The sequence below is a fragment of the Gorilla gorilla genome, chromosome 6, assembly GCF_029281585.2.
Source record: "Gorilla gorilla gorilla isolate KB3781 chromosome 6, NHGRI_mGorGor1-v2.1_pri, whole genome shotgun sequence".
In the NCBI taxonomy this organism is placed as follows: domain Eukaryota; kingdom Metazoa; phylum Chordata; class Mammalia; order Primates; family Hominidae; genus Gorilla; species Gorilla gorilla.
This window is the reverse complement of record NC_073230.2, coordinates 85920734-85933315: the sequence shown is the minus strand read 5'-3', so window position 1 is coordinate 85933315 and position 12582 is coordinate 85920734. Positions and strand designations below refer to the sequence as shown.

Here is a 12582-nt window from a genome sequence, read left to right as displayed (position 1 = left end):
AGTCGGGGTGGAGGCGCAGCCATCACTGTCACGGGGGAGGCCCTGGGGTATCACTGCCACAAGTCACCAGCCGCAGCCCCGTTGTCATTCTCGTGGAACTTGTGCAGGTGGTCGGCGAACCTAGGGGACACGGGAAGCTTTGCTGAGGCCGAGTGTGTGTGTTGGGGAAGGGGGGTGTGTACCATGTGATGGGGTGGGGCTAGGGGGTAGTGGATATCGGGAGTAGGGGTGGGGGAGGGCCAGAATGGGGGGCTGTGATGGAGGGCTAAGGAGTGGGGGACATGAGGCAGGAACTCGGGGGTGTTGCGGGGGTGCTGGGAGCTCGCTGTGGGGCTGAGGGGGGGCCCAAGTGGGGTCCTCACTTCTTGGCGCAGAAGGTGGCACAGTCCCTCTCCATGCTCTCGCTCCATGCCAGCTTGTAGAGCACCTGGCCAGGTGGAGACACGGTGAGCTGCCCATTCGCCTCAAGGCCACCCCTGCAGCCCACCCATGGTCCCTGGGCCTGGCCTGGAACATAAAGGTTCTCGAGCCCCAGACTCCGGGGCGGGTGGGCCTTAGACATGTTCCTGCACCCACTGTTTCTGCAGATGATCAGATGGGCCCAGACACGGAGGCACCTCCTCTAATACTGTGGGCCAACCCTTGGAAGGGCCAGGAGCCGCTGGACCCTGGGGTCAGAACTTGAGCCCAGGTTAGCTCTGTAGGGGCCATCTTGACTGTGCTGGGGACAGGAGTCCCCAAGGCTGGATCCTTCCAGAGACACAGCCTTCCACCCCTCTTCTCCCCCAACTTGGCAGACATGGAGGCCCTTATCCGCTAACAAGAACACCACCTCCACAGCTGGGGAGGTTAGTTCAAGACGCCCCTTCTCTGTGCAGTCTTCGTGACTGTCCCTTGGTGGAGTTCATTAGACCTGCTCCCTTCCCACTCCATCCCTTCTTCCTATGAAGCCCGTCCGGGACCAGTCCCAGATGTGATCAGCCAGGCCTCTTTCACGGAGCGGCCCGGCTGGTGCCCTGGCCAGAGGTCCCAATGGGGTGGGTCCTTCTTGTCCCTGGGGTGGGCCAAGGCTCTCGAAGGGGAGAGGCGTGGCGGCAAGCTAGAGATGCAGCTTGGGGTAGGCCCAGGGGCCAGGCCACCGTAACAGGCTCCTGCTGCCCTGGAGGTCAGGGCTGGGGGTGGTGAATGTGCCTCTGGCCCGCCCGTGTGCACACTCACCAGGAAGACCAGGCAGTGCAGGAACAGTGTGTAGAAGAAGCCGATGGTGCGCGCCATCTTGTTGGAGAGAACCAGACGCCCCTTGGAGCAAGGAGGGGGTGAGTGGGGATGGGGCCGGCCTCACCCACCCCTGCAGGGCTGCCTGGGCTTCACAGAAAGGGCCCTAGGGTGGCAAGGGGAGGGAAGGGACAGGAAGCTGGGGCCCCTATTCCATCATTATGGGCCAGGGACATGGGCTGCTGGAATTCTTTTTTTTTTTGAGACGGAGTCTCCCTCTGTCGCCCAGGCTGGAGTGCAGTGGTGTGATCTTGGCTCACTGCAACCTCCACCTCCTAGGTTCAAGTGATTCTCCTGCCTCAGCCTCCTGAGTAGCTGGGATTACAGGCGTGCACCACCACGCCCAGCTAATTTTTGTATTTTTACTAGAGATGGGGTTTCACCATGTTGGCCAGGCTGTTCTCGAACTCCAGACCTCAGGTGATCCGCCCAACTTGGCCTCCCAAAGTGCTGAGATTACAGGCGTGAGCTGCTGTGCCCGGCCACTGGAATTCTTTAAAAACATTTTGTTGAGACAAGGTTGCCCAGGCTGGAATGTAGTGGTCACAGCTCACTGTAGCCTTGACTTCCTAGGCTCAAGTGATCCTCCTCTGTCAGCCTCCTGAGTAGCTGGGACTACAGGTGCACACCACTGCGCCTGGCTAATTTTATTTTTTGTACAGACAGGATCTTACTGTGTTGCCCAGGCTGGTCTTGAACTCCTGGGCTCAAGCAATCCTCCCACCTCCCAAAGTGCTGGGATGACAGGTGTGAGCCACCACGCCTGACTCTAGGCTGCAGGAATTCTGAGGAATGCCCCCTCTACAGCCCAGTTCAGAACCATGCTGTGAACCATGCTCTCAGAGGATCTGCCCGGGAAGGGGAGAGACCCTGTCCCAGATCACACAGCCACTCTTGGCAGGGCAGGCGGCTCCTCCAGCCTGGGCTGCAGGGCAGGTGAAGAGGTGCCTGGAGACAGAGGCTCAGGCCTGTCCAGGGAGGGGGTGGGTAGGGGCAGGGACTCACCATGCTGAGGGTGGCCTTGTCCCAGGGACTCAGGCTCAGGTACTTCCTCTGCCGCTCCTGCACAGGGAGGGACAATCAGGAAAGGACCCCAAAGTACCTCACAGGCCCTGGCTTGTGGCAGAGAGCAGGGCCTGGCCAGCCACAGGACACCCTGCCCGCTGTTCTTGCAGACCCCCAGGGGGCTGCCAGGGGCTTCCCTGGGTGCACAGTCTACTCAGTGTGACATTCTGGACTCCCCTGACATCTGTGAGAGCCCCTCCCCGCCTCTGCAGCCATCCATTCTGCCCGTGGGAAAGTTCTCCATGGGCAGAGCTTCTGCAGTCTGGGTGGGGGAGGGGAGTTGTGGGGTGGGGTCCCCACAATGGATCGCCCGACTCTGGGAGCTGTAACTGGTTTTTCCTTGTCTGCCTGTCCCGCAAATGCACTCCAGGTTAACCCGGTCACTGCCACACACCCTCAGGTAGCCATCGGCAGGTGTTCCTGAATGGGCCCTGGGCCTACATTGCACTGAAGTGGTGGGGAGGCTGTCTTGGGGGGGCTCCTGGCCTGAGGGGCCAGGGTGTGCAGGGCTGGCGTGGCAAGGCTGGCTGAGAGCACCCAGACGAGGGCAGGTGGAGGGGAGCCAGGGAAGGCCGAGTGCTCAGGGATGGGGGCCAGGTGATGGGGGGACCCCTGGGCTTCCCTGGGCTGATGCCCCTCCCCTCCCCTGCCCAGGCTGGGCTCACGAACCCGCTTGCTGAAGGAGGAGAAGGGGTCCAGGCGCTCCTCGTACTGGGACGAGTACCGCAGCTCCGTGTCATCACTGCCGCTGCCCTGCACAGACAGGGAGGGGAAGAGAACCAGTCAGTGCCTTGGGGCCCAGCGGGAAGGGCAGGAGCCCAGGGGAGCCTCAGTTTCCTCATCTGCAAAAAAGGGAAGTGGGGGAGGGAGCCCTAGATCCCAGAGGCGGGAGGAGAGGGTGCTGGGGTGACGTGAATGTGGCTGGTGCCTCCTGCCACAGGGGCATGGAGTTACCCATGGGGTCAGGGCCACAGTGCCTCCGGGCACAGATGGGGAACTGAGGCCCAGGCAGGGCCGGGCGCAGCTGCAGGAAGGTGGGTTTGCTGGGAGTGTGGGGTGGTCATGCGGGCAGGCAGGCAGCTGGGAGAGGAGACGCCCCCCAGCTGGCCACCCAGAGCCAGGCTGGTTTGCAGAGTCTGAGTGCCCTCTGGTGGACAAGGAGAGGCTCTGATGGGTGCGGACAGGGCTGGGGGCTGCTGGGCCCCAAAGGAAAAGGGAGAGGTGAATCCCTGCCCCACTATGCCCCACGCTCTTCTCTCACTCATAGAAAGGGTTTCCTGGCACGGAGTGGTCCCTGGGAGGCCTGGGGGCTGAGAGAAGCCACGCACAGGCCTCCCTAGCCCAGAAAAACTCGGCAAGTGAGTTTCTGATCCACTCTCTTGGTTGCTTTTTGGAGTGTGGACCAAATTCTGTTTACATTTTTTATTATTGCTTATTTATTTATTTGAGACAGAGTTTCGCTCTGTCGCCCAGGCTGGAGTGCAATGGTGTGACCTCGGCTCACTGCAACCTCCACCTCTCAGGTTCAAGCGATTCTCCTGCCTTAGCCGCCTGAGTAGCTGAGATTACAGGTGCATGACACCACGCCCAGCTAATTTTTATGTTTTTAGTAGAGACGGGGTTTCACTATGTTGGCCAGGCTGGTCTGGAACTCCTGACCTCAAATGATCCGCCCGCCTCAGCCTCCCAAACCGCTGGGATTACAGGCCTGAGCCATCATGCCCAGCCTATTTATTTTTATTTTTTGGAGGCAGGGTCTTGCTCTGTCACCTGGGCTGGAGTGTAGTGGCTGGATCTCAGCTCACTGCAGCCTGTACCTCCTGGGCTCAAGTGATCCTCCCACCTCAGCCTCCTGAGTAGCTGGGACTACAGGCACGTGCCACGATGCCTGGCTAATTTTTGTATTTTCAGGAGAGATGGGGTTTCACTATGTCGGCCAGGCTGGTCTCAAACTCCACCCGCTTCGGCCTCTCACGGTGCTGGGATTACAGGCATGAGCCACTGTGCCTGGCCCTTCTGGCTAGTATTTTCTTTTCTATTTTATTTTATTTTATTTTATTTTATTTATTATTATTTTATTTTACTTTACTATTTTATTTTTTATTTTATTTTATTTATTTTATATTTTTTATTTTATTTTTTATTTTATTTATTTTATTTTATTTTATTTTAATTTAATTTAATTTATTTTTGAGACAGAGTTTCACTCTTGTTGCCCGGGCTGGAGTGCAGTGGTGTGATCTTGGCTCACTGAAACCTCTGCCTCCTGGGTTCCAGCGATTCTCCTGCCTCAGCCTCCTGAGTAGCTGGGACTACAGGTGTGCACCACCATGCCCGGATACTTTTTTTGTATTTTTAGTAGAGACGGGGTTTCACCATGTTGGCCAGGCTGGTCTCGAACTTCTGAGCTCAGGCAATTCTCCTGCCTCGGCCTCCCACAGCGGTGGGATGACAGGCATGAGCCACCGTGCCTGGTCCTTCTGGCCAGTTTTTATGAATGAATCTGGACAGGGGCTCCACTCTGTGAGCTTCTCCCGGCTTAGGGCGGGCAGCTAGCAGGCAGGTGGGTGGATGGGGAGATGTCGGAAGGCCTCAGGGGGCCTCTGGGGCCCAGTGCTGCCCAGCAGGTCTTGGTCCCCGACCCTCCCATCTCCAGAGCCCTGATCGGCCTCTCTCCCTGCCTGGTCCACCTGGAGCTGAGGCCAGGGGAGGGCCCTCACCCGGCCAGGGTAGCTCTGCAGGAACTTGATCTTCTCAAATAGCTTGATGTTGTCGGCGCGCAGGCTGTCCAGCTCACTCTGCAGGGCCTGGAGGGTGTGCCGGGCCAGGCGGTTCTCCTGTGGGGGGAGGGGCAAGGAAAGGGGTGGGGGAGAGGCCTCCGTGCTGGCACAGGTGCTGCTCCGTCTACCTGGAGCCCCTTCTGTGCCCACAGCCTTCTCCTTGACCTGCCTGACTCTGTAAAGCTGCCCCTTCCCCCACTGTGGCCCCACCACAGGCAGAAGTCAGGGATCTTGGGTCAGGTTTCTTCATATGTATTACGTTGGTGCAAATGTAATCGTGGTTTTTGCCCTTAAAAGTAATGGCAAACACCATGATTACATTTGCATCAACCTTAATATATGACAGAGCAAGACCCTGTCTATATATTTTATTTTATTTTTTATTTTTATTTTTATTATTTTTTTGATATGGAGTTTCGCTCTTGTTGCCCAGGCTGGAGCGCAACGACGCAATCAATCTCGGCTCACTGCAACCTCTGCCTCCCGGGTTCAAGAGATTCTCTTGTCTCAGCCTCCCAAGTAGCTGGGATTACAGGCATGTGCCACCATGCCTGGCTAGTTTTTTTATATTTAGTAAAGACAGGGTTTTACCATTTTGTTCAGGCTGGTCTCGAACTCCTGATCTCAGGTGATCCGCCCATCTCTGCCTCCCAAAGTGTTGGGATTATAGGCGTGAGCTGCTGTGCCTGGCCCCTGTCTATATATTTTAGAGACAGGGTCTTGCTCTATCACCCAGGCTAGAATAAAGTGGCATGACCAGAGCTCACTGCAGCCTCAGCCTCCCGACTCAAGCCATCCTCCCATCTCAGCCTCCCAGGTAGCTGGGACTATAGGCTCACACCACCATGCCCAGCTACTTTTTTATTTTTGCAGAGTCGGGGTCTCACTGCGTTGCCCAGGCTGGTCTCAAACTCCTGGGCTCAAGCAATCCTCCCACTTCGGCCTCCCAATGTGCTGGGATTACAGGCATGAGCCACGATGCCTGGTCAGATTTCTTCATACTTTTTTTTGTCATTGGTATTAGCCTTTTAAAAACTATTATTGAGATATAATACCCATAACATAAACATCAGCATTTCAAAGTGTACAGTTCGGTCATTTGTATTCACAATGTTATGCAACCATCCCCACTACCTAATTCCAGAACATTTAAAATCACCCCAATAAGAAACCCCAAACCTGCCAGCAGTCACTCCCCATTCCCTCCTCCCCTACTGCCTGGTAACTGGCAGTCTCTTTTTTGTCTCTATGGATTTGCCTATACCGGATGTTTGTATTTATGGAATCACACACTGTGGTTTTAATATTTGCCAATCTAAAGGCAACGTGAAATGCAATCTCAGTTTTCAATTTATTCAAATGCTTGAATAAGTGTTTCTTTCACACTATTCAAAATTCAAGCAGTGGCCAGCGCGGTGGCTCATGCCTGTAATCCCAGCACTTTAGGAGGCTGAGGTGGGCAGATCACCTGAGGTCAGGAGTTCGAGACCAGCCTGGCCAACATGGAGAAACCCTGTCTCTACTAAAAATACAAAAATTAGCTGGGTGTGATGGCAGACGCCTGTAATCTCAGCTATCCGGGAGGCTGAGGCAGAAGAATCGCTTGAACCCGGGAGGTAGAGGTTGCAGTGAGCCAGGATTGTGCCACTGCACTCCAGCCTGGGAAAGAGAGCGAGACTCCGTCTCAAAAAACAAACACAACCAAAACTTGAGCAGTACAAAAAAGTATATGGCAGTATGACACTTCCTCTAAAAACGTTAAACATAGAATTACCATAGGATCTAGTAATTCCACTTCTGGGTAGATACCCAAAAGAATTGAAGGCAGAGACTTGGAGAGATATTTATACACCCATGTTCACAGCAGAATTATTCGCCACAGCCAAAAGGTGGAAGCAATGTAAATGAATAGGTGAATGGATAAACAAAATGTGGTCTATATGCACAATAAAATATTATTCAGCCTTAAAAAGGATTTTTTTTTTTTTTTTTTGAGATGGAGTCTTGCTCTGTCACACAGGCTGGAGTGCAGTGGCACGATCTCATCAGCTCACTGCAACCTCTACCTCCCAGGTTCAAGCGATCCTCCTGCCTCAGCCTCCCAAGTAGCTGGGACTACAGGTGCCCGCCACCATGCCTGGCTAAGTTTTCTATTTTTAGTAGAGACGGGGTTTCACCATGTTGGCCAGGCTGGTCTCAAACTCCCAACCTCAAGTGATCCGCTTGCCTCAGCCTCCCAAAGTGTTGGGATTACAGGTGTGAGCCACCGCACCTGGCTCACCCTGCATTCTTGCAGTGCCACTGCCTGGCTTAAATCCTTCCTTGGTGCCCCTCCCTGCAGATTGAAGGCCACGCCCCCCAGCCTGGCAAGAGGGCACTTGCCTGGCGACTTGTTTCACCTGGAATGATCTATGCTCCCTTCTGGCTCACTGGCCCCCGTGTCTCCTCTACTGTGAGCATCTGAGTCTTCTTTCAAAGCCCAGTGTGGCATGACCTCCTCCAGGAAGCCCTCCCTGACTGCACAGAACAAATCTCTTCCCCCTGAGGTTTACGGTCTGTGCCGCATCTCTCTCCTGAAAGCCTGTGTGTTCCCCCACTGTGTCCTTGGGCCCAAGGAGCATCAAGGAGAGAAGGATGTGACTCACGGCCTCAAGCTCCTGGTTCCGGGCACGGAAGCGCTCCCTCTGGCTGGAGATGATGGAAAGCAGTGAATCCACCTGGCCCTCTGGGAGGGCACCACTGGCTGGTGCTGCAGGTCCTAGCAGGTAGAGGAGGGTGGCTTGGGGGGTGGCAGGAGGTGGAACCCAGCAGGCGGCCCTTTGGGGTGGGTCCCCCAGCCCTGGGGGATTTCTGCCAAATGCCATGGGGTAGAAGCCACATGGTGTCTGACTCCCTGGTGCTGGGCAGGTCGGGGAAGGGGAGGGGACAGCCAGGGGAACCGGGGAGCGTGAAAATGGATGGCAGGGGCTGACCTGACAATACGCACTCTGGGGAAGGGCCCAGCACCCCCGTCTGCACTGTCAGAGGGCCAGGCCCAGAATTCCCCTCCCAGTCACTCTGTCCTTGAATCTGAGACCCTTGCAGCTGTCAGACTAGGCCTATATCCCCTGGGGAAGCAAAGGGGCAGGAGGGGAACTGGGGAGGCATGGGCACACCCCCAGTATCCCAGTCCAGCAGCCTCAGGTTCTGTCCTCAATACCCAAGGAGGCTGCCTTCCCCCCACTGCATGGACCTCCGGCTGCACTTTGGCAGTGAGGCCTGGTTGACCACCACTCAGCAGCCTTTCACAGGCCACCGGCAGGGCTGAAGGGTCAGGGCCCCAAGGTGGGGGGTGTCAGTCTAAGATCCAGAAAGGCAGGCTGAGGGCTCATTCACCTTTTTGTTTTTGAGACAGGGTCTCAGTCTGTCACCCAGGCTGGAGTGCAGTGGCACCATCATAGCTCACTGCAGCCTCCAATTCCTGGGCTCAGGCGATCCTCCCACCTCGGCCTCCAAAGTAGCTGGGACTATAGGTGTGCGCCACCACACCTAGCCTTACCCGACCCTTTGAAGGTTGCTGCTGCATTGCAGGCGTGGGGGCCTGACCTTCTTAGAGGAAGGGACTACTCTTTGGGGATCTGTGTTCTCAGGCGGTATCACCTGTCTCCTCTTCCCTCCTCCTCCCTCCTCCCATGGGTCAGGCCTCTCCTTACCGTAGAATAGGGCAGTGGCCTCTTTGATGGGCTCTGGGATCTTCTCCAGGCGGTGCTCAGTGGCACCCTGCAGGTGACAGGAAGCGATGAGGAGGTGCCTCCGCACAATGGGCACGGAATATTCCCTTTCAGCATGGCCAAGGCAAATGGCAGGGTGGGTGTGGCAAGGAGTGGGTGGGGCCATCCGGGGTGCAGGCTGGCTGCAGGAGGGCCCGGACCTGGACACGTGGCATGAGCTACCAAAGAAGAGACGGCTGGGCCCTGAGTCACTCCTGAGGCCAGAGTTCAGCAGCAGTGCAGCTCTTCTCGCAGCCACTCAGCTTTGACATGCATCAGACACCTGGGCCTCCCTGGCCCTGCAACCAGCCTGCCACGTGACCTGGGACAGCCCAGACTTCTCTCCCGGAGTCCCACTGTGGACTCTATAGAATGGGAGGGGGGCGAGGAGATGCCCTCCCTGGGCTGTTTATGTCCCAGCCTGCTGTGATCTCTGGGCTCCAGGTCCTTTAGCTGGGAGATGGGTGCATGGTCCTGGCCTTGCCTCTGCCTCTGCTCTCAGGGCAGTGCCTGGAAAGAGGGGCCTCTGTGCTACCGCTAGGAAGCCCTGTGGCCTCTGCCCTATGGCCTGTCACCCCAAATCGGAGGCAGGGTGGTATTCATGGAGTAAGCAGGGAGAACCCAATGGTTTTAGGTGACAGCCCTTCTGGGTTGTCACCAGCTGCCTGATACACAGGCTAATCTGGGAAGTCAGTGTTTGCAGAGGCTAAGTCAGTTGGGCAGGTAGCGAGATGGGCATGGGGCAGGGGGGTGGGCTCACCTCGGCATCGGGCCGCTGGATGGACTGAATGATGCTCAGGTCCTGCTCCAGGCGGGCGATCAGCTCTCTCTGCTCAGTGGCTGTGGCCACAGCCTCAGTGATACGGACTTGCAGCTCCGCACAGCGTCCTGTGGCCAAAGGAAGACATGGCCGTCAGAGGGAGCCTGGTGGGACCCTTGGTGCCCTCCCCTGGTTCTGCCTCTCCAACCCACGGTCTGGAAGCAGGGCTGCCTGGATGCTGTGAGAGTGCTGGCTATTCCCTCCCAACTCACCACTGCCTAGAAGACCCCATTAGACCTAGGGCCTCCTCCAGGAAGCCCTCCCTGACTGTCAGAGGCACTCCTGGCCCCAAGCACTCTCTGGATTGATGAAATCCCCTGGGTAGGAGAAGGAGCTCAGGTCAGGGATTAGGAGAAACCGGTGCAATGTGGCTCTGCCCACGGCTGTTTGGGGGGCCCTGACCAGCCCCTTTCCCTCTCTGGGCCTCACTTTGCTTGTCAGGCAGGGGCAAGGAGGCTTAAGTTGCTTCCTAGCTGATGTTCTGGGATAATGTCCAGTGGGAAGCCTGGGGGTAGGAGAGGCAGAGAAAGCCGCGGGGGTGCAGTGGGGCACATAGGGGTCCCACCTCTGGGCTGACAACAGAGGTGCTTGGTCCCGCCCCCAACAGAGGCTCCAGCTGCAGTGGTGGGGGCGGCGTGGTCCCCAAGAAGTCCCCCGACCCACAGGCCTGTCTGTCTCTCCCTCCTCCAGGTGCCAGCGTCATCTTTATAACAAAGCATCCAAACTGTGACTTTCCTGACCTGCAGGAGGGTGAGAGATGTCGGGGAAGGGACCCAGACCCAAGCATGCATTGCCAGGCAGGACTTCAGTGACCCAGGAGCCAGGCAGCCCTGAGGGTGAGGTTTGGCCCTGTTTCTGGTTGACTGTGCGGCTCAGGGCCACTGGATCCCCCTTTCTGGTCCCAAATGGTGACATGTAACATGGTGACAATAAACCTTGTTTAGGGTGAGCTGTTGGGGCCGCAGAGAGGGAGACTGAGGCCTGAGACCCAGGACGTTGTCCTTTGGGGTAGGCTGCACAGCCGCCAGGGGGCACTGTGGCCTCAGAAATGCACAAAGGCCGCAGGCTGTGGGCAGTGCCAGGGAAATGGTATGTGCGGCCTCCTCCGTGGACTCATCCCTGACTGCGCGGCCTGCTGACCGGCTGTCATACCTGCCCTGGCTGGGCTCAGTGTCCTGGGCCAGGATGGGGCAGCCCAGCCTCACCCCCACATGCTCCTGGGTTCCCACTGCACACCAAGTCCTTATAGATGAGTCAGAAAAGACGATTCACATTTTACAGTCGAAGAACGGAGGCTTCCCGACCTGGGACCAAACCCAAGGCATCCACCCCCAGCTCTGTCTAAGCCCTTGCCCACACCAGAGTCTCGCCTCGTTCAGGCCCCGAATGGATTTATTTTATTTTATTTTATTGAGACAGAGTCTCACTCAGCCACCCAGGATGGAGTGCAGTGGCTCCATCTCGGCTCACTGCAACCTCCGCCTCCAAGGTTCAAGCAATTTTCCTGCCTCAACCTCCTGAGTGCTGGGATTACAGGCGCCTGCCACCATGCCCAGTTAATTTTTGTATTTTTAGTAGAGACGGGGTTTAGCAATGTTGTCCAGGTTGGTCTCAACCTCAAGTGATCTGTCTGCCTCAACCTCCCAATGTGCTGGGATTACAGGCGTGAGCCACCGCACTGGGCCCCTAAATGGATTTCTTCCTTCAGACATTCACTGAGCCCCTGGGTCCCTGGCAGGAAGGTGGTATCTGCGGAAGTGAGGAGGGGATGAGGGAAGAGGCAGGACCTGAAGGCAGGACCCCCGGCCTTGGAGGGAGGACTGTCGGGGGCAGGGTTGGGGCTGGCCCTGGGCCACCTGCAGGGACTTTAAGGAGACCCCAAATGGGAGAGGTCCAGAGAGACGATAAATACCATGCCCTCCTGGCCTGAGTACAGAGTCCTTGGGTCCTGGCCTGTGGGATAGGATGGCAGAGCCGGCCACTCATGCTTAGGATGGGAGGTGGACAGCGGTTGTGAGATGTAGGCAGAGGAAACCACCAGAAAGCTAATGGGGCTTTGGGTCACATTAATAGAGGTGAAGGTCCTGGACCAAGGGAGGGGATGCTTCAGTTTGGCCACAGACAGGAGCACATCCAAGAACCGTGCTGGGACCATGGGGACAGACTCCTGGGATAAAAAGAGGGCGTTAAGCTCCAACAGGGCTCAGGGAAGCCACATTCCACCTCAGGGATGAGGGCCTGGGGGACAGAGAGACAGGGCTGAGATGGAGAACCTTTGCAGAGGTGACTTTTGCCCGGCCAGAGTGAGCCCTTTTCCCTGGAGGTGTGCGCCTGGCAAGAGGGGTGGATAAAAAGCTGCTGAGATGATTCCTTGCACTGCCTGTTTTATCTGCCCCCAGTCTGTGACCACCCCAGTGTGGTCTTGGTCAGGTCCCTGGGGTGGCAGCAACTTGCAGCTCCCAGCACCATCCGTGGGCACCAGGGAGATGATGGGGTGCGTGGGCCTGGTCCCCGTGCACTTGTTCCTGTGTCTGCTACTGCAGGGGTGGGCACACAGTCCTGCCGTGTGTATAGGTGACATTCTGTGCAGGTGTGAGCACCCTGGCTGCAAACCCTCTATCCTAGGCTGCCCCAGTTCCCAGCTGGTGGCCCGCTATCCTGGAAAAGGCCCATGTGTTAAGCTGGCCTGGAGGCCCGGCCATTGGCGCTGCTGCAGATGCTCTGGGCACTGGGTTAGCTCCTGAGGGGATCTGAGGGTGCAGGGCTGAGTGGTTGGGGGAGGCCATCCCTGAAGAGGTGGCTTGGGGTGATAGGAGCACAGGCCAGTTGCACGGGCAGCAGAATTGGGGGATGGCTGCTCGTGAGGCAGAGAGAACAGGCTGGGTAAGACAGG

General features: G+C 57.0%; 1 protein-coding gene across 5 annotated transcripts in view; it reads right to left on the bottom strand.

The window, feature by feature from the left end:
• Nucleotides 1-9670: 9670 nt before the first annotated feature.
• Nucleotides 9671-12582, bottom strand: part of LOC101145093 (probable E3 ubiquitin-protein ligase DTX2) — a 162092-nt gene continuing 159180 nt past the window's right edge. For all 5 annotated transcript variants that reach the window (XM_063708196.1, XM_063708201.1, XM_063708193.1 and 2 more), the window contains one exon: nucleotides 9671-9757. The gene's annotated coding sequence lies outside the window, so the exon portion shown is untranslated. The remainder of the gene's footprint in view (nucleotides 9758-12582) is intronic.